At 40.9% G+C, this 21,689-nt stretch overlaps 1 protein-coding gene across 2 annotated transcripts in view; it reads right to left on the reverse strand.

Annotated features, from left to right (window-relative positions):
• LRP5 (LDL receptor related protein 5) overlaps nt 1-21,689 on the reverse strand; it is a 126,631-nt gene that overhangs the window by 35,307 nt on the left and 69,635 nt on the right. The window lies entirely within an intron of this gene.

Consider the following 21,689-nt stretch of genomic DNA (forward strand, 5'->3'; position numbering starts at 1 on the left):
CTCTATCTGCAGAAACAAGGGATGGCTGGACTGACTTTCAGTACTAAATCACAGGGAACAGAAGCCATCAGAATTCTTTCAGGGCACAAGAAGGCCTGCACTTATGATAAGCAAGATCTTTAAGATGCGCAATAAGTGTTGACTTATGTAAATTTGTATTCTGAAAATTGCAGAGAAAGCAAAATAGTACTGGAGATGGGATAAGCCCTACATATATACATTTATGTGCAATATATATGCGCTATCGGCTAATTATTTCATAAGCAATTACTACAGTGATCTCGTGCTACCCCATGTTGCTTGGCATAAGGAGAGATTCATATGATCTGACCCTGACCAACAATCATGGGGCAAGATAAGAAATTAAAATGTCCACATACAATTCCTCCTGCCACATGCCTAAAGTCACCTCCATCTACTACACAAACTGCAATAATCTCTGGAGCATTCCAGAAATCTCTCATCCATGGCAAAGAGTGTATGTTTATGACACAGGCAAAATATTTATCTGACAAATCCCCAGATTCCTCCCCATCCTGCTTCTTGCAACTGGTAGCTGCAACATAACTACAGTATTTTTTAAGGTGCTGCTTGAAAACTCATACTGCGAGCAGCATCAAGTTCAGTGTCGCATTAAAACCAAAGCAAAAGACCACAACTGAAGACAATTTATTTTCCAATGTGCTTTGATGCAATTGCCTCTAGAAATGCTTCACAAGTGGCCAATTACTGTCCTTAAATTTAGGCTACCATGGCTTGTGACTGATGTTTTAAATAGTCTCATCTTCACTACTATTTGGAAATTATTTGTTTATTCAGACTCATACTATCCCTGTACTTTGCAGGTGATTAAGTTGCCTTCACTATGCAACACTTTTACTTTTGTGATTTAAAGGGATGTATGGCCATTTCAATGCCATATTCCCCTGACTTTTAAATTGCTAAGTGTTTATTTAAGTGCAATATTTATTTCTTACTTTAAAAATGTCTGTAACTTAAACACAATGTAACAGTACGCCATTAAATGCCTAACAATATTGTTATATTGTTATATTGGGCAGTCAAAACCAACCATCAGTTTTAGCCTAATACAGATATCATACAACAGTAAGTTGCAAAGTTTTTTCCATACATGGTAGGCAGCAGAAACACCTACAATTTCTTTTTTCAACACGACTAATGACAACCACATCTTACTAAATTAGCATGTGAATTTCATTATGTACACACACACCCATAGCAGATACCCAAATAAATTAAAAAATGAAATCTCCATTTTGAAACCTTGTAATACTTTACAAATTTGTGAAAACAACATGCATGTCTTCTGTGACACAGTTAATTTGGGCACCACATTTCCCCTGTAGAGAAACACCAATCAGACGTGGTCAACAATTTTACTATGTGAATTTTATATTAAAGAAAAAATAAAAAAAAAAATGTTAAATGCTAGCACATCGTATTGGGTTTGCATGGCAAGGAGGACTGTCTCCCATGGGAAAAACTCGACACTGCAGCAGGGGAAGAGTACGAGGACTCCTTCCTTGAGGAGGAAGGAGCAGCAGAGAATGTGTGATGAACTGACCACATCCCCCATTCCCTGTGCCCCAGAACCTCTCTCTAGGAGGCAGAGAAAATCGTGAGTGAAGTTGAGCCTGGGACGAAGGGAGGGGTGGACAGCAGCTGTTTTAAGAATTGGTTTTATTTCTCATTCCCCTACTTTGTTTTGATTGGCAATAAAGTAAATTAATTCCTCTTGAGTCAAGTCTGTTTTGCCTGTGACTGTAATTGTTGAGTGGTCTCTCTCTGTCCTATCTTGACCCACAAGCTTTTTGTTATGTTTTCTCTCCCCTGTCAAGCTGAGGAGGGAGGTTGGTAGAGCAGCTTGGAGAGCACCTGGCACACACCTCATCTTCCAGCCACCGCCAGTCAAACAGCAGAGGTGAGCAGTCAGTGACTGCGTCCTGTATTTGCCTATGCTATGAACAAAAATAACCACTGTAACAGTCTATTTTGCAATGCTTCAATGAAGACTTCTTCAGAGAACAACTTCACAAGAACTTTATTCAGCAGCTTGTGTGAATTTGAACACAGGCTACAATGTAAACAGGATGCAGAAACACACATTATTTAAAACCATGTGTACTTGAACCATGTGTTCATGAACCTCATGAAGTCCAACAAGGCCAAGTACAAGGTCCTGCAAAACAGGTCAGGGCAATGCCCAGGATCAGTACAGGATGACAGATGAACACATTGAGCAGTGCTGCCGAGAAGGACTTGTGGCCAAAAAATAGGACATGACCCAGCAGTGCGTGCTTGCAGCCCAGAAATACATCCATGTCCTGGGCTGCATCACCAGCAGTGTGACCAGCAGGTCAAGGGAGGGAATTCTTCCCCTCTATGCTGCTCTGGTGAGACCCCCCTGCAGTGCTCATCCAGTTCCAGCCCCCTGACACAGGCAGGGACACCTTCCACTAGACCAGGTTGCTCCAAGCCCCATCCAACCTGGCCTTAAACACTGCCTGACATGCCACATTAACTCATAATTTAATACCTGAAATGGAGTAGTCTGCTGATTGCGCCAAAAGGAAACTTTTAAGGTGCATTCCTTATCGTTTAGCACAGAGACTAAAATACACTTTTTTCTGCTCAGGGTTTTTAATACTCTTTCTGTAACTGATGAATGGATCTCAACTTGGGTCAAAGGACAAACGCAACACTAAATCTTCTGCGTTTTCCATACAAAATACTGAAAGCCCCCCTTGAACAGAGGCATACACTAAAAATCCCTGAGCAGTCTTAAGACTTTGATGATGAATCTCCTAATGAGGCATCACCAAACTCAGCTAAAATCTGCTGTGGACAAAATTAAATCAACATCAAACCTTAATGAACTGAATTACACAAAAACCACAGTAAGGTGATAAGGTGTGATTTGGTTTTTTAGATGCTGTGGCAGTGCATGAAAAATGATTTAACAAATATTTCCAAATATAATGCTCAAAAGCTCTTGGCTCTTTGAAGAAGATTAAAGTAAAACAATGCAATTAAATTCTACACATCAGCACGATTCATGTAATCGAGTTGTATTTCAGGTGCACCTGTGAAAAGAACAACTACTCAGCATATGTATAGGATGCCTTTTGACAGAAAGCAAAGAGAACTCAGACACCTTGCTCTTATATTTAATTCATTAAGATAAAAAAATTATTCAATTGCTACAAACAAAGCTGTAGTCAAACCGAAAACAAAATTTGGCTGAGCTAAATCACTATGTGAGCAGTAAGCGAACATAACAGGTTGTCAATGTTAAAATGACACGACTGCCATTAAGAGAGAGATCTGTGTGGTGGACCTGTGGGTCTATGAGCATTCTCTTATGGATCTATTCGTCTTCTCCTATGGAAGAGAAGGGCTACCCTTTCTTTTGCTCTGAGTGTGACTGAGAACTGGAATAGGCTGCCCAGAGAGGTTGTGGAGTCTCCATCCTTGGAGCTCTCTGGTCATGGTCCTGGGCAACTGTCTCTAGTTGGCCTTTCTTGAGCAGGGTGCTGGCACCAGACGACCTCCAGAGGTCCCTTCTAACCTCAACCATTCTGCCATTTTGTGAATGGCTTCTAAGGATTCTCACCCGAATAGTCTAAAAAGGCTTCTCAAGTGAACAATGCCCAGTCTTCTTTGGCTGAAGAAAGAACTTGTGAGACCAATCAAGTGGGTGGCAGTGAGCAGGGAAAGAAAAAGATAAAGAAAAATAGAGAGAAGTGGAAAACTCTGGAGGGTTTTCCCTGCCTCAGAGAAGAGTGAAGCAGCTGTAGGCAGTCTAAACCACAGCCTATATTCAGCTGAGTGTAAGCCATTTGTTAGTATTTCCAACAGCTGAAACACAACCACCTTTCATCAATGCTTTGGGATGAAAGTGAACCCTTTTTTTATTTTCTGGTCTGAAGGGACTCAATGTTAAGCATGTATTGGCAAGCACCGGCAAGCTGAAAAGAGAATAACATTAAAACTAACAGTACCAGAATCAATATATACATAAAAGGGTAGGGAAGGATAGACAACAGATGTATCTGGCTATTTTCCACACAAAAATACTACCACGTCTCTCAGCAATCTGTTGCCTCAAGCACTTGAGAATTTAGAAAGTAGTTCCTCATTGTTATCAATAATTTCCGTCCACCTTGACAATATTTAGGCTACCTGGTAAAAGCTACTTCATAAGTAAAATTCATCAGGTTTCTATTGTCATAACATTTTGTGGATTAATCCTACATGTATATTGTGGCTCTTTTTCAGATCATGCTCATTTTAGTTAAGTTTTGTTGTTGACGTACATTTTTACTATCCTCTGATCTCTCATTGAGAGATCAGTGTTCATTGCCAATTGCAAACTATCACTCATTTCTCACTGCAGAACATGCCATTTGGCTTGTTGAGGATGCAGTGTAACAAGACATTTCTCCTACAACTTCACAAAATCTTCTTAGTTCCACAGAGAGTATTGCAGCTTTGGACAAGACTTTCAAAACATGAGCACATGTAATAAGCTCTAACTGATGGATAAATTTCCTCTTGTTGGAAAGGTTAACATTGATTGGGATTCTGAACCTGCTTATATTTTATAAGTCTCATCTAGAAGCAACTAATGTTCTCCATATGAGTTACATCAGCCTGATAGTTCAGAACTTTGTTCTGTTCACAGGATATCAAAGGATTTAGGGTGCAGCTGGTGAATTCTTCAATTTATCTCTCATAAGCAGGAATACAATGACATGCTTCAAAACTCCTTAAAAGGGGAAAATGTTCAACACAAACATTCTCAAAATAATTTATGCCAACTGGTGGCTAGACCCTAAAACATAGAGAATCTACTGAATTAGTATTTGAGTTTTATTTTTAAGTTCCTTATTTAGTACACTTCAGGGAATTTTTACCTTCCGTAAATACTTTTTCATTCTGAAACATTGACCACCATGAGTTAAGTTTAAGGGAGCATGTGACAACTCTACAATTTAGCTAACATTCATTATGAAAAGAATATGCCTTTCCAACTTAACTTCACCACAGCACGATTATCAGAAACCACTTGTAGCTCTTCACACCCTCTTCATACAACGATAGGCATGTACAGTGCTTCAGAGAGCCAAATGATGAAACTTAAATACTCTAAGTCACCAAAGTGTCACATAGGGAAATGCCACTGGAGGACAAAGGTTAAAATAATAGAATCTACATTAGCTAACATGTCCATCTATTCATGGTAGTACACCTTGAAGAATGGATGCTTTTATCCCCATTTAATAATAGAGTAGCTAAATCTCATGTACCTCTCTTCTTCAGAAATTGAATCAATCTCTCATTAAACAAATACTTCTGACGAAAGGAGACAGACGAAATATTAGCGCAGTACAAATCAACCTAAGGCAATAGGCATATGACAACTCTTTGGAGGGAGACAGTGGAAGGCTAGGGGCCTCCTGTATGCATCTACATGTATTCATTCAGTTTATCATCTCATGAAGTCTCCTGGCCCAAGTTCTGGATGTGAGAGCTTGTTTTTAGAAGGATGTTTACTTCTAAAACAGTTGTTTCTGTAGCATACAAGCAACTGCAACATTGCACCTCAGGCTAGAACAGCAGTGCTGGAGTATTAGATTTTTAAATCTGATTTTATTTTTTAATACAGCATTCATGTGAGCCACAAATACACTCCTCTAACAGTACATTTTAATACAAGTAAAGCACAAAGACAAAAATGCTGATGACTAAACCTTTAGCTCCTGAGCACCTAAACTATATGGATCAACTGTCACCCTTCCATGTCAAGGAAAAAACCCTGAGCTTAAAAATAATTGAAAGAGGAAATGGTTGTTCAGGTAAATAGCATATGCATATCCTCTTCTGTAGATACCTGTTTTGGTTCACTGTTGGACTCAGATACTAGGAGCAGATGGACTTTGGCCTGACCCCTGTTGCCTTTTTTTAATTTCTCAGCTCAGAAGAGGTCAATGGCACTACTGAAAGATGCAGGGGTATTCACAGAAGTTCATCTAGGAATCAGATATATAATATTAGAAATCATGTTGTACTGGAAAATGAATCAAAAAAGCTGCTTCTGTGAAAACAGCTATGTAATCCAAGAATGTTTTCTGAAAATATTTGTATGCACAAGTTAAAAAAAAAAAACAACTTACCATTTTCCAGACAAGAAAATCTGAAATATGGTAATTCAAAAAGTATTATGATATATTTGCTCCTGGCCTGGATAGGTGGATTCTTCAATGGCTAAAAAACTGGCTAGACGGCTGAGCCCAAAATTGTAGCGGTAAATGATGCCACATGAAGTTGGTGACTGGTCACTAGTGGTGTCCCCCAGGGTTAGGTACTGGGGACAGTCTTGTTCAATACCTTTACTGATGATCTGGCTGAGGGGATCGAGAGCACCCTCAGTAATTTTGCAGATGACACCAAGTTGGGTGGGAGTGTTGATCTGCTGGAGGGTAGGAAGGCTCTGCAGAGGGATCTGCATAGGCTGGATCCATGGGCTGTGGCCAGTGGTATGAGGTTCTACAAGGCGAAGTGCTGAGTCCTGCACTTGGGTAACAACAACCCCTTGCAATGCTCCAGGCTTGGGGAAGAGTGACTGGAAAGGTGCTCATGGAGAAGGACCTGGGGGTGCTGATTGATGGCTGCTGAACATGATCCAGCTTGTGCCCAGGCAGCCAAGGCAGCCAAGAGCATCCTGGCTTTTATGAGAAATAGTGTGGCCAGCAGGACCAGGGAAGTGATCATCCCCCTGTACTGGGCACTGGTGAGGCTGCACCTCAAGTCCTGTGTTCAGTTCTGGGCCCCTCACTAAAAGAGAGATATTGAGGTGCTGGAGCGGGTCTACAGAAGGGCAACATCTGTTCCCACATTGATCATTCTATGTTTCTGTGTGATTGCTGTTCATGAAGCCTTTTTATAAGCAGAGATGAGTGCTTCTCACCTCCATTACTTGCACCCCATCTTGTACCCTGTAAATCCTTCCACATTGTGGTCTCCAGTACATACAGAACGCATTTTGAACACACAGTCTGCCAGCTGTGGTAACCGAGAACCACAATACTCTTATAAAACACGAAAAGTCAATCTCAGTTTTGGTGCAATTATGTTAATAAGCTTCAAACATAACCATAATGAAAAGAAAAAAAAAAAAGCCCTGAATTTTCTTTAGAATTATTAGAGTAAGAAAAAAGTTGCACCTTGGTAAATTAAGTCGCAGAATTTAAAATTTTTCTTCTAGATTAAAAAAAAATCTTTTAAAACTTGCGTCTGTAAGGTAAAGTTAACATTTCAAATACATTTCTAGGTATTATTTAAAATATATGTATTGTTAAGAACATACCATTTCTGTTTGATTTTGCTGTCTACAGGTTATTACCCTGCCATAGGTGTAATGCCCCCATATGTAGACAGAAGCAGCATCTTTCTAGATGGTATTTGTAAGTATATTTTTAAGTAATAACCCCATAATAGATGACACATCAGCTCTTTAAATGTTATTTTCCCTTCATGATCCCCCATCTTTTCACATACTTGATGAACCTTTTACCAGTAGAAGAGGAAGTATCACAGATCTGTCCGTCACAAGACTTCCTTTTTGTCAGATCTGTGTGTTCCATTCAATTAAAAATCTCACCTTATCACATTAGATAAAGCTTATGAATTGCTGATGTAGCTGGGCAAACCTGCATGGCGCATGTCAGACCAGCAGGATACAGACTGGTACCAAAGAGAGAAACATATTTCTTCCAGTTCTGTGCAGGCTCAGGAGACTCTTGTGATCTTCATTTGGGATACCTGTATCACACCCAGCTTTTGGAGTATCAGAGAACAGACGACTAGTTAATAAGTATTTCTCAGATATATTGCTACCAGCATCAGAGAGTACTGGCTGAGATGTACCTCTTGAGAATGTGCCACCTGCGGGGCTCTAGGTATAAGGTGCCAGCTACCAACTGAAACACATTGATGGGCTGTGAGTACACCCCCTCTACCCCTTACCAGAGATCTCTGCAACCCCATGTGGTGGTAATCAGTCATTTAGCAACCTCAGTAACTGCCAATGTTTTTTGGTTTTATGATCATCTCCACCAAGTTTGCAGGCCTGCAAAAAGACCTGGTTTCAGTTTTCATGGACACAAGTATTTAACTTCTTTTCTAAAGTCAGATTTAGACTTTGGCTCAAAGTGCAGGGCCCCAACACTTGTGAAGCATGCTACCCCTGTTCCAAAAAGGGCTCAGCATTCCTGCTTTAGCTCCAGCTATCCTTTTGATCTCATACCTTGCACAGCACTCCTGGTTTTAAGGCTGCTGTACCATTCAGTGGCAAGTGCAGAATGAAAGGATATCAGAGACTGAGGGATGAGACCGTCCTCGTCAAAGAGCTAGGCTCTGCATATTTGTTTTTTTGGGGGTTAGTTTATTTATAATTAGCTGAAAGGGATTCATTTCTATACACCATTTCACCAGTACTGGTTTACAGCTTCATTGTAAAACACTGAAATAGCTGCAAAACTAAAAACCGCACCATGAAGTGGCCATGAAGGCATTCTCCCAAACAGATAAAACATTCAGAAGGCTCTCTGCAGACAAAAAAAACCCACAACCCTCTAGATAGCTAAAGATAAAATACAATTTTTAAGGTCTCCATTGCCCTAAGGGAAGGAAAAGCCTACAGCCAGCTGCATCTTGATGCAGTTCTGCTTGGCATGGCTTAACAGAGAAAAAACTACCTCAAGATGGGACCTGGTTAGCTTGCAGTCTCTCTGAACGACTACTAGGTATGTGCTTGTTGTTCTGGGGAGGACAGAAGAGAGCTGGCAAAAAAACAGCTTACTGCAAGCAACACCCAGTCAGGACTACGGGATCTGACTGGGCTAACCTTGACTTCTGAGGGCCACAAGATGTTTTTCCTCTTCAGCAAGCCATTTCTGATATGACCGGGATCCACATTACCTCCTCAACCAGAGCAAAAGGAGGAGTTAGGCAGAGAACTTATGTCCCAGCAGAGCTCAAGGGAGGGAAGCAAAGAAAAACCACGGTGACAGATGGAAAGGTGGCCAACAAAAATGAGCCTACTAGTCTGGTTGGGGCAGAGAAGATAAAGGCACAGACTGCCATATACTAAGTAACTGCAGTTCTAATTTGGGGAACAGTAGACCAACTGGACCTGCCTTTCAGAAGATGCCATCTCCTGAAGGCTGCGGAACAGGACACAGAAGGGCTGCTTCTGTGAAAACAGTTTGTTGAGCTGACAGGAAAAGTAAGACCATCTTTAACTGACAAGGATGAGGATCAATGTAACCCAAAGGCTGTACGTCTGTTGTAACACTGGAAGGCTCATGTTCCCTCAAACAGAGGACAGGCACTCAGAAGAGGTAGGGAGGTAAGCTTACTGTAGCTGGAGCAGAGAAATGATAATGTTCATCATTCGTTTTAAGAGTTCATCCATAAACTGGGATGAAACACTTAAACATACATAACTTCCTCTCATGCTTCACAGGATGTCTATGTGCACACACAGCTGCTAAGACCATTAACATTTCCTCAGATCTTGTAGCAGGTTACGCAAATTATCATCACTGTACCTATTTAGTAGTAACTGGAGGAAGTTTCTGGCCTTGGTTTTCACTTATCAAAGCAGGAACAAAAATCCTATTTTCCCAGTGCACTGATACCTCAGTTTCAGAATTATGTTTGTTTATTGAAGCAGAGTAGGTAGAAATAAAGGGCAAAAGGGGACGCATATGAGATAGATCCAAATTCTCTATTTAAGAGATGTTTTGGAAAGCTGAGAAAGCAAGGAAGGAAAAAAAATGTCCCTGGCTTTGTTTTGATAAAGAACAACTTGACTAGATCAACAGAGGTTTTAATATCTAAATTAAAGAATGAGAATAACATCTTCAAGAATGGGATTAAACAAAAGATCTTGTCAGCATGGAAGGGCAGAACAGAATGTGACTGGAACACAGCCAACATTAAATGTTTACTAAAGAGCCCTGCAAACAAGAGCTAACTCACTAATTGCACCTACAGTGATAACATTCATCACTCTCTCCAAATCCCATACATCCTTCTGATTCTATAAACTTTTTCCAGAAACTCACAAACATTCTGTTTTATTACATGTGTGGAAGAAATGGGATGCTAGAGTGGGAAGACTTCTTCCTTTCTGGCCACCTGCAAGACTGAACTAGTCTCTTCGTTTCAGTGCCTCTGTCTCTCCCTCTCCTCTTTTGTTTTCTCTATTTAGCTTTGGGGCTTGGTGGGTGGCTGCTTGGGTGTTGTGGTTGTGTTTGTTTGGTGTTTGTTTGGATTTTTTGTTTGTTGATTTTTTATTTTTTTTTGTAACTTACATTTGGCATTTTACTTAAATCTTCAGCTCTTGAGAGACACCGACTGGGTGGGAATCTTGGCTTGAATTCTAATATAAATGTTTGAAGTGTTCTGGGTTTCAGAGAAATTTAAAATATGTAACATGAATCCCTGAAAGCCTTAAAAGAAAAGGGCAAAAGGCAAGTTACAAAAAAGGCATTTTAAGTCCCCATTTTTAAGCAGATCTCCTTTAGGGAGAAGAGCTGTTTCATGCATGAGCTGCACTGCCTGGGGCAATGGGACAAACCCATCGTCTGGGTTTAGTCATACTGGAACCACCACACACCGCGTTTTCAGGCTGTGACTGGCATTAGCAAGATTCAGAGCCTTCATTAGGAACCGAAAAAACAATATTCACTTCCTCCTTATCAGGAACATTCTCATGGAAGCAATGCCTTGAGTAAGGGCTGAGAAAGTTTCAGGATTTGGCTACATGTACACATGTGCGTATGTATAACACAGATACATACTTACATATATTTGTATGTGTGCGTATGAAAGTGCATACGTCTGTGTTTCTTGTATGTTTTCAGACATCCCATTTCCTGCTGGAAGATTTAAAGATGGGAATCCATGGACAAATCAGTTACATATTCTTTACTGCTCAAGCCAAATGCTCCTAGTGATACATAATGAGATTTTACATACTTTGTGCCTCATTGACTAATTAGATCAGTGCAGGCTACTCCCTCTGTCCCTCCCTTTTTGTACTAGGGACTTTCATTGCCTGTAGCTACACAAGTGTGGTTGCTTTTGCCAAATACTTGTAGATACTGCTAATAGCTTCATTTGAACTCCGCATTGCTGCACATTAGTATGGAGGAGTGGGGGTTGGTTGTGTATTTTAATCCATATTGTGATTGCTTTGATGTTGTTTGCAACAAGGAGTATGTTTTTATTTATACATATCAGAGCTGTTATAGGAATTTGTGCTTCCCAAAGGATTAGATTTCCACTATCAAACAAACACAGTGTATACTTAAAAGGGGGAGACTAACTAAAGGTCAATTTTCCACTCACAAACTACAGTGCTTAGCCCTCTTTCAGTTTTTTCCATCCATGGATCCAAACGATTTGTACAGAAAGCTATCAGTTATCCCCACCTCGCATGCAAGGAAACTGAATCAGGACACTGCTACACACCACTGTTGGTGACATGGATGGTTAATGCCGTGTTAGTAGAGTCATAGGACCCACTGCTGCCTCTGGATTGACACTGACATCCCACACTTTGAAAAAACACACAGAAACTACCAGAAAAAAGGATCCATAATTTTTGCATCCCTGACAGGCAGTGCATAAGAGGGCAGAAAGAACAAAGTTGAGGGGAAGGTTTGGCTGAAGATATTTTTAAAATTGAATCATGAGAATATATAGAAACTGGTTTGGGTTGGAAGGGACCTTAAAGATCATCTAATTCCAGCCGCCCTGCCATGGGGAGGGAATGTATATGGCTCCTGTTACTTCTGCTTCCGAAAGCTAAGACCACAAACCACAGCATCACTTTCTTCTCCCTTCAGAAGCTCAAAGTCCATGTAGAAATTATTACAGTCTCTCGAAATTAAGTATATATGCCAAAGGCAAGAATGAAACTGCACTTCCACAAAACAGAAAAGTGGTATCTCATTGCTAACCCCCAAAGTCATACACTTAATACCCAAGATAGAGGTGACTCTTCTGGGGGAACAACCCCACTGCCATTTATCGAAGTTTCTGCTGCAGCTCACTTCCATGTAAATTAAAATCTGACTGCAAAGTCTTACTGTATAAATGCCTGGAAAATAACTCTTCCTTGCCAAAGTGAGTTTTGTCTCCCAGTTGTCATTCTGAGAGTGCTGCAGGAGCCTTTATCATTTGAGCTCACAAATTCCTCTTAGCATCAATAAACATTTCATTTTAACATGAGTATTGTTTAAAATTACAATATTTGATCACTTGCAATGGAAGAATAACTTTTCAGAGTACTTTGTGGACTCTCCACAGCTTCCCCTTCAAAATTAAACTTCAGCTTGGGGTATTTGTATCTCTTCATATTCAGTGTTTTGCTTTGACTGATTTAGTCATTCATTATCACTATAGCATTCTGGAGGAAGAAATTACAAGGGTGAAATAAGGAGAATTACACTGTTACAACAGTCCACATCTGCTAGAAAAGGCACTTCTACAGACCTTTCAGCATCTTACAATAGAATCAGAGAGTGGTTTGGGCTGGAAGGGACATTAAAGCTCATCCAGTTCCAACCCCCTGCCATGGGCAGAAACACCTTCCGCTAGACCAGGTTGTCTTGAACACTGCCAGGGATGGGGCAGCCACAGCTTCTCTGGACAACTTGTGCCAGGGCCTCACCACCCTCACAGGGAAGAACTTCCTGGTAACTAATCTCCCCTCTGTCAGTTTAAAGCCATTCCCCCTTGTCCTGTCACTACAGGCCCTTCTGAAAACAGTCAGAATCACTGCAGAGCTACAGAAGGAAGAGGGCTCATAGTTAATACACGGAGAACCTGGATGCTCCTGCCTGCCAGAACAGCACTCTTCAGTTATGGTGTGTGAGAAAACTGGACCTTTTCTCTGACCCCGCGAGTGGCATGTATTCTAAGCACTTTTTAGACACTAAGAAAGCTGCTACAATCACTCATTTATTTAAAGAATGCAACCTCCATGTGACTAACATCTCCTAGTACTGTTGCTGGACAAGGCTGAACTATATAGCTCTGCAGTGACCCAACTGACTAAGATGAGATGGCACTGCACCTCACTCGTGAAGAGGGGTAAGGACAGATGGAAACCAACCCAGCCTGGTGTGCCAGCCACTGTGATAACCCCAGCTGAGCCCATAGGGTCTTACCTGCTACAGAGTATGGCTTAAGGCTATGTCTGAGCCTTCTAGCAAGTATGACAAGACAGTCACAGGGGTGCTGCAGAGAGCCCTGAGTGTCAGCAGAGGTACAGACTCATGGAGGGCCTCACCTCTTGATGTTATTAAACAAGGCTGAAAATCTGAGAGAGTAATCTAAACAGACCAAAAGAATTAGTTTTCTACTCAAGTTACTGGGTTGACATAAAGTATACGAAGTGCTCCGTGCGTCTATTGGAAACATATGGGTTTTTTGAGCCCGAGGACATGGGAGAAGGCAGCCACTGTGACTACAAAAATGTCAGTTTCCTGTTTAAATTTGGGACTGTATTTAGACTTATCATCTGAGAGGTTTCTCTGGATAAAGGGAAGGTTGGTTTGTCTGTTTGTATTAGGGATAAGGCAGTTTCCGGATTGGGATCACAGTGTTTATATTTGTCAACTTTATGCCAGCTGTGAGTAAAAAAAAAATATCACCAAATTTACTCAAACACTGTTTGTGGTGAATTTGTTTCTGTTCATCCAATCCCAATTCCTTTGGTTTGTTTTGTTTTTTTAAAGAATTGGTCATATCCACACAAAAAATATTTAAAATTTTGGCAATACCAGAACTATGCAGCTGCTATATAGTAAACTATTAGATACTTAGTTCCTCTCAAAAAGGAAGTTGAAGCATATTTGATCAGAAATAGGTTTCCCATGACCTTCCATTCACTGCTTGTATCTTAAAGCCGATGTGTGAGTTCCAGCTGTATATTCAACACGAGACTTTTACCTACCATTTGACTGTGAACAGCTGGTACTGCCTACTCAGTTGGTTCTCTAAGGAACTGTCAAATGCAGCTGCAACATGGAGAAAAAAACATAGTTGCAAAAAGCTAGGCTGAAAGCTTTCACCTACTTGTTTGGAAAGATACCAGGGTGAGAAGTTGACAAGTAACATGGCTTTGGCTTGTCTAGTACTCACCTCTCCAAAGCAGAAGGAATGTAACTTACTGAAATGAATTTCATCTCACTCTTTGTTGGGGTCTCTAACAGAGAAGCTTGAATACATTCACTTTAAAACACAAGGGTGAAAAGGACAGCAGTTTTCAAGCTGGCTCACTAATGGGTTAGCTGCTCAAGAAATCAAAGACAGGCAAAGATCTGGATGTTATCAGAATAAACTTCTTGAGCCTCATCTGCTGACATAAACTTGTCAGATGTTAACACAGTATACAGATGTATAAGACCTCTTCACGCTACCTATGCCTCTCCTTCAAATGCTTGTTTCAGCATGGAGAAACTGAACGACAAAACGTGTCAAGTTTAACTCGGAGAAAACCAAAATTATTTCACCTGTTCCAGCATTCATCCATAGCATAAGGTATTCCACTCCACTTTGGAGAGTGGACTGATCTGACATGTTTAAGAACTTAGTCTGTTTCTCCAAGTTGGACAGGGCTTGGAGCAACTTGGTATAGTGGAAGTTGTCCCAGCTGGGGGTTGGAACTTGATGGGTTTTAAGGTCACTACCAACCCAAGCCACTCTGTGATTCCATGAATGATCTGTAGCAGCAGATTATCTTTCATCTCGGCCTATCTTCCCCCTCTCACAACTCATTGTCAAGCTTTTCTCATTTGAGAGCCATTTGATACATGCTTTCAACTGCTTTCACAACAACTAAGCAAGCTGGGATATTCACCAATAAAAGCATTTAAATTTGCATTGACAAAACTATCCTGTGCCAGGTGCCCTATTACAATCACAGGTTCAAACTTTCAAAAGCTAGGAAATACATAATGGAAGCAAAAACTGATGCAACCTTTAATTTGTTCTTAAACAACGGTAAGTAACAGCTAGCACTGACTTCCATACCTTGTAGCATCATCAACAAGTTACTGATAACTATGAAAATGAAGGAAAAAAGGCCAGCTATCTTGTAGGTCCTCCCATCTCAGAGGTAGAAGACAACAAAAACATGCATGAGAAACTCTTGACTACACAAGGGTGGCATCAAGTGCCCTCATTAAGTGGAACAAATGGGATTCCTCCTCCCTGTGAACTGTTTCCATTTCTATAGCAGGTACAACCAACTGACAAAGCAGAACTGTCATGAGGGTGTTACTTATACCAAAAGAAGATCCTGCTAATGCATAAGTACCATACAAAGTCTCCAGATCAACATTTCACAATGCCATGAATGCAAAGTGTCAAAGACAAGGAGGAGATGATGTTCTTCTCGCTGCCTGTATGGCCATGCTAGAAGCATGTTGATAAAACAAGAACAAAGACAAGTGCTTGTACCAAGAACCATTTTGACATTTGGTCTGCTACTGAATCCTCAAAGGCTGATTCACAAGATGAGGACATTAAAATCCTAAGAAAAAACATAGGGAGGAAAGAGCAGAGGCTGAAGGAGAAGCAGTGGCACTTCACAGAGATGCCTTGAATCTCCCCATTTCCTGGCTTCAGTCAGTTTGCATTTACATAGCACTTCACAAACCTTAAATTAGTAAGGCAACAACAACCTGGAAACACTAATCTTCCTCCACTGCAGCGGCACATGATGCTGAAACACCCAATCCAAGGTCTTGCAGCAAGTCAGTACAAGTACTACCTATTTACTTTTGTCCCCTGGGGATCTGCTTTATGCTGAAAGATTTCCCCAGTTCAACTCTGTCAAAAATGCCCACCCAGAGGGTAGAGGAACATGTCACACTGAGGGAAGGAGTGCTGGTGCTCTCTGGATGACATAAGGGTGACACTGAGGAAATGACCTTCCCAGCTCTAGCACAGGCTGAGGGGCATGACTTCTTCCACACTTCCTACCCCTCCCAACTCTTAGACCTGGCCCGAGTCCCAAATCTAACTGCCTCCAGGCAGTTCACACAACTGAAACGTGTCTCAATTTAATAATCAGTAACAGGAAAGGCAATAATGCTCCCTACAAATTTCCCTACAAATTTCTAGAAGTGGGTGCTGCAAAGTTTAAACCTTCCTGAAAAGCCTCACAGGCTCTTGAAAAGTCATTGCAAAATACAGTATCCCTCTAGGTGAGTAGAGGCCCCGGGCTGGGCCTTATTCAACCTCTCCTGGGCTCCATCTCCACCAGAATGCAACCAGCCCTTAAGAAAAATCAATAAGCAAATAGGAACAACTTAAACCTGGGAGTTCTGTAATTACTGCTCTAGAAGAATCTTCAGAATATTCTGGTTTTGACCTCTGTCACCTCCCAGATTCCCTGTGGAACCTGTCATTAATTGCTCATTGTTCTGGTGCCCAACATTTCCAAATCATAGAAGCAAAAAATCACAGTCATTTCTGTTTGAAGGGACCTTACAGACCATCCAGTTCCAACCCCCTGCCACAGGCAGGGACACCTCCCACTAGACCAGGTTGCTCCAAGCCCCGTCCAACCTGGCCTTGAGCACTGCCAGGGATGGGGCAGCCACAGCTTCTTTGGGCAACCTGTGCCAGGGCCTCACCACCCTCACAGGGAAGAACTTCTGCCTAAGATCTTGTTTAAATCTCCCCTATGTCAGTTTAAAGTTGTTCTCCCACTAAAGTAGTATTACACCTTAGACTGAGCAGTGCTATTTTAGAGTAGTTCAGCAGGACAAAGTACATCTCTTACATCACTTTGGACTAAGGAAAATGGTATCTCTGGAGCACAGCATATTCTCAAGTATTCTGGAATAACTTCCAATCTAAGCATAAATTTACAGGCACAAGATTTCCCAGCTGCAGCAATTTTTACACAAGTTGTCACAGTTGTGACAAGATGGGTGCTGAAAATTTGCTGAAGTTGACATTATTTTGGTGGGAGGTGTACAAACAAACCCAAGCAATTCTCTTTTTAATGCTCATGACAAATATTTCACTTACACTTTAATGAAGACATGCATGTCTGTGCTTTCAGTCCAGGTTCTCCTTCATGTTGCTACATGCAGGTAGCATTGACTCTACAATCAGCTGCTGATTGCAGCTTCTAAGCATTCTTATTAATTTGATTTAATAATGCATTGCCTGTTAATATTCTGTTCTGACAATTGACTTGTGCAGTTGTATTTTCGGTTACGAATCTGCATCGGTAAATCTAGTGTTCAGAAACAGTTACACAATGAGCAAAGTGAACATGTGGACTTACCTATGCTAAAATATGATGACACAATTTCATAGATTCATAGAATGGTTTGGGTTGGAAAGGACCTTAAAATCATCCAGTTGCAACCCCCCTGCCATGGGCAGGGACATCTCACCCTAGGCCATGTCAGCCAAGGCTCTGTCCAACCTGGTCTTGAACACTGCCAGGGATGGAGCATTCACAGCTTCCTTGGGCAACCCATTCCAGTGCCTCACCACCCTCACAGTAAAGAACTTCCTTATATGCAACCTGAACTTCCCCTGTTTAAGTTTGAACCCGTTACCTCTTGTCCTATCACTACAGTCCCTAATGAAGAGTCCCTCCCCAGCATCCCTATAGGCCCCCTTCAGATACTGGAAGGCTGCTATGAGGTCTCCACACAGCCTTCTCTTCTCCAGGCTGAACAGCCCCAACTTTCTTAGCCTATCTTCATGCAGGAGATGCTTCAGCCAAGAGCAGAGAGGAACCTGAGATGATAAACTAGAATACTGACTCTCAACACTCTTTTAGCAGTTTTGTAAAACCTCCTTATTGCTATCTAAGTAAGTGGAGAGAGACCTCAAACCAAACAGTTCTTTCACCATAGACAATGGTGAAACTGATGCACTGAATTTATTAATTCTTCCTGATTATATGATAAATTGAAGATCCATTCTGAGATGTTTTCAAGAGACAAGGGGTTTGAGGGAGGACTCTCCTCATATAGATCTATGCTAACTGCCTGGGGCTAAATCAGAAGGACTAACTAAAATTAAATAGAGTAACTGAATAAATAGAATAACTAAACAGAAGACTAACTGCCTGGGGCTAAAACAGGAATGGAAGATGACAACAGGGTAGCTGGGTTTTCAACCTTGCTGCTTTAACCAGCCTGATGAAGAGAAACCCCAGGGGAAGGAAACAAAAACCAGTTCTGCTCTCCTAGAGACAGATCTCACCTGCCCTCTCTCCAAGGACACAGCTTTCATGACCAGTGGTTTCTAAAGCAGAGGGGCTCTCCTGTGCTTTACCCGCTAAGTAAGGGGAATGGGGTATTCAGGCACTCAAAGTTAAGTCTAAAATGTTAATAGCACATATGGCAGAAAGGAGGCAAGTTTTATGCTAGAAGCAACTACTGAGGTTCTAATTATATCCTTTGTGGAAAGTTTCTTCTTGCCTTAAATTTGCCAAAAATGTTTGATATTTTAACACAGACTAAAACCAGGCCCATAGCTAGAAGAAAGGTGCATTCTGTGCTTGTCAGCCATTATACAAATCATAATGCTTTACTTTTCAACAGGATATATACATGTATAATTATTAAATATACATATTACATATACATAGACACTAAAGATCTTACTTATAAGTTAAAAAAGCACATGATCCAAAATTTCATATAGTCATGAACTAGTGGCCAACATAAATAAAAATAAGCCAAAGCAATATCTGATTTAAGAAAAACTGCAAGTGGGTTTGTTGTTGGTGTGAAGTCTTTTTAAGCCAGAAAGTAACTAAGTCAAATGAAGAACTAAAAGGCAACTCGGATGAGTAACTGGCAATACGTAATCTGAGCAATTGCCTCTCCTTGTAAACTATGAGCTCTGCTCAATGAGATTTAGAAAGGTAAAACATCCCATGAAGGAAAGGCACTCTAAGAGGCATGAAAAAATTACTGTAAGAATATGAGCTACAATGGGAAATTTTATAACTGTCAGTGGATGATAGGTGACATTCACAAAGAGTCTTGAAATGTTGGACAAAAGTCACTGGAGACAAGGCAAGATGAAAAAGCCCAGTGTGTTCATACAATGGCTCACAAGAGGCTCCTGCGGGAAAGGGAAAAGGCAACAGAAATACCTACGCAAACTGCAAACACCAAAGGACAGCAGGGCCCCATCATAGGTGAAGTCAGTCACACAATAAAGGTGACAAGGGAAACATATGGCACCCCAGACAGAGACCAGCACACAGACAAAATGTAAAATGACAAGGATAATCAAGATGTCCCAGTAGTCAGGATCAATAGAAGGAAACATTTCTCTGCAAAGTTTTTTATTCATGTGTCCATCCAGCTATGAAAAATCCTACTAAGAGTGACCCTGACCATCAGCTTTAAGCTAGGAAAATTAAAATTCAGAAAACTACACAGATATTAGATATTACAGAATATCTTCTCTCCTTAACCTGCTTAATCCCTTGCCTGCTTAACCTCATAAAACTGTTTTCCTGGGCTTGCTGAAGAGCATATTTCTTTTTCTGCTCCCCCCCCCCCCCCTTTTATTAGAAAAATGAACAGCAACCTCATATTACTCCCTTTATTTCCTGACCATTCACTGTTGCTCTCATTTCTGCATTAGCACTAATGCGAAAAGCTGTGCAAACCAGCACAAAGCTAAGCTTTAAAAACTTAGGCTGGGTATTTGTCAACCTTTTAATTCCTCCGTTAAACAAATAAACAAAAACCCGACAACCCACACAACTAGGAATCCATCAGTAATGGAAAGAGTAATGCAAGGAATCTGTAGACCCATTCTTTGAAAACTATGAACAGGGAAAAGAAGACTATGAAGAAGGCTGCCCTTGCTAGCTTCTTGAAAGCAGAAAAAAAAAAAAAAGTGAAACAAAAGGTCTGAGGAGAAAATTAAAAGCAGCCTTCAAAATAACCCAACACAAAACACCACTGTGTTAGGAAGGAAGAAGAGGGGGGACAAAGAGGGGGAAAAGTTAAAAAAAAAAGAGAAATAAAAGGAAAAAAAGGGAAAAGAAAAAAAAAAAGAAAAAGAGAAAAAAGCCAATCCAACAGCTCAAGTGCTAGGCTCTTTAACACTGCCAACTCACAAACCTGTCAAACTTTTCGCCCCATCTACTAGGCTTCTTTCTTTAATACTACAGTCCTTCTGAAAAGGGGAAGCAGAAGAAAAATGATTGGACTAAATTTGCATAACTGTGCAACATGGGAGATTTATGAGCATTTTTTAACAGCCAAATCAGCCAAACAAATTGTCTCCAGGACTGCAACAGTAAGCTACTTGGGTTCTTAACATCGGCAACATCACAAGTGAGCTGGGAGAATCAAATCCTTCATTATAAAAATCAATCACAATTCCCATTCTGTTCTTCAATCCCTAAAAAAGAAACCCACCCCAAAACCCTAGTGCTGCAAATCTAGCCTTCTCACTGAAGAATGAATACTAGATAAAAAGAGAGCCGACAGCTGGCCCAGAGCCAAAAATAAAGCTTTCAGGGACAAAAATTGCTGAGAACAATGTTTGTTCTGCGCTCAAATTTTTATACATGCAACTCTGTACAGACAAGACAGGCACATCTAGCGACATGGCTAAGAATATACATTTATGATGGAGGATACCGCCTTTTAAAAGGAGAAATAAATTACAGATTAATGCCTTTTTATGCAAGCTGCAAGGAGAAAAAATTCCTGGAGCAATTCAATTCAGCGCAAGGAACAAGGTTTCTTTCAAAAAGTCACCCTTTAACTGGGAAGGGCGCTTCTTTGCAGGGAGTCTGAACTGAGAAATACGCAGCTCCTTGCTTTCTATTTATAGTCATTCAGGCAGTGAATAGTCTCATTCCAAATGCCACAAGGCATGCTCACAGCCTTTTATTCGAGAGACCTGATTTGTGTTTCATATGAAAAAGTCCAGCCCAATGGAAAAGGAAAAAAAAAAAAAAAAAAAGAGGGGGAGGGAAAGAGAAAAATGGCAATGCAACACGCAACAGAAACATTTTTTTCCCCCAGCATCTCCTTTATGAAGCTGGTGGTGGAGAGTGTAGAAAAGAGGGGTTTTTTAGAAACTTCCCTATGGGAAGGAAGAAAAGTATGAGCTTTGGAAATACATGCATTTTTACTCATTAACACTGAATAGCAGTTGCCCTGCAATTTAAGCAAGTCTGGGGGAAGGAGGAAAAGGAGCGAGGGGTGACAGCATTTCAATTACTTGGCTTTGAAGGACCCTTCTGAATGAGAAAGAGACAGAAAACACTTGTCAAATGCAAGTTCAAGTGAAAGCCACTTCTGCCAATGAAGTGTGCAGATGGCTGTGGGGGTTCCACTGAACCCTAACTGGGCCTCTATTATGTCTTCATTGCTCACAAAAAGGCAAGGGTCACCTTCAGTTTAGAATAAGTTAGCATCCTTTCCCACAGAATGACTCTGGTCAGTCAAGCCAAGCAAAGGAAGTCTTCCTTTGAGTGACTGCTATCCCATCAGTGCACTGAAGAATTTTTAGAAAGGCTAAATAGACACAAAAACCTTTGGTCTCATCGACACTACTGACATTTATCA

The sequence above is a fragment of the Pezoporus wallicus genome, unplaced genomic scaffold (genome assembly GCF_028554395.1).
Source record: "Pezoporus wallicus isolate ANWC-B61680 ecotype Strahan unplaced genomic scaffold, APGP_CSIRO_Pwel_v1 contig_5958, whole genome shotgun sequence".
Taxonomy (NCBI): Eukaryota; Metazoa; Chordata; class Aves; order Psittaciformes; family Psittacidae; genus Pezoporus; species Pezoporus wallicus.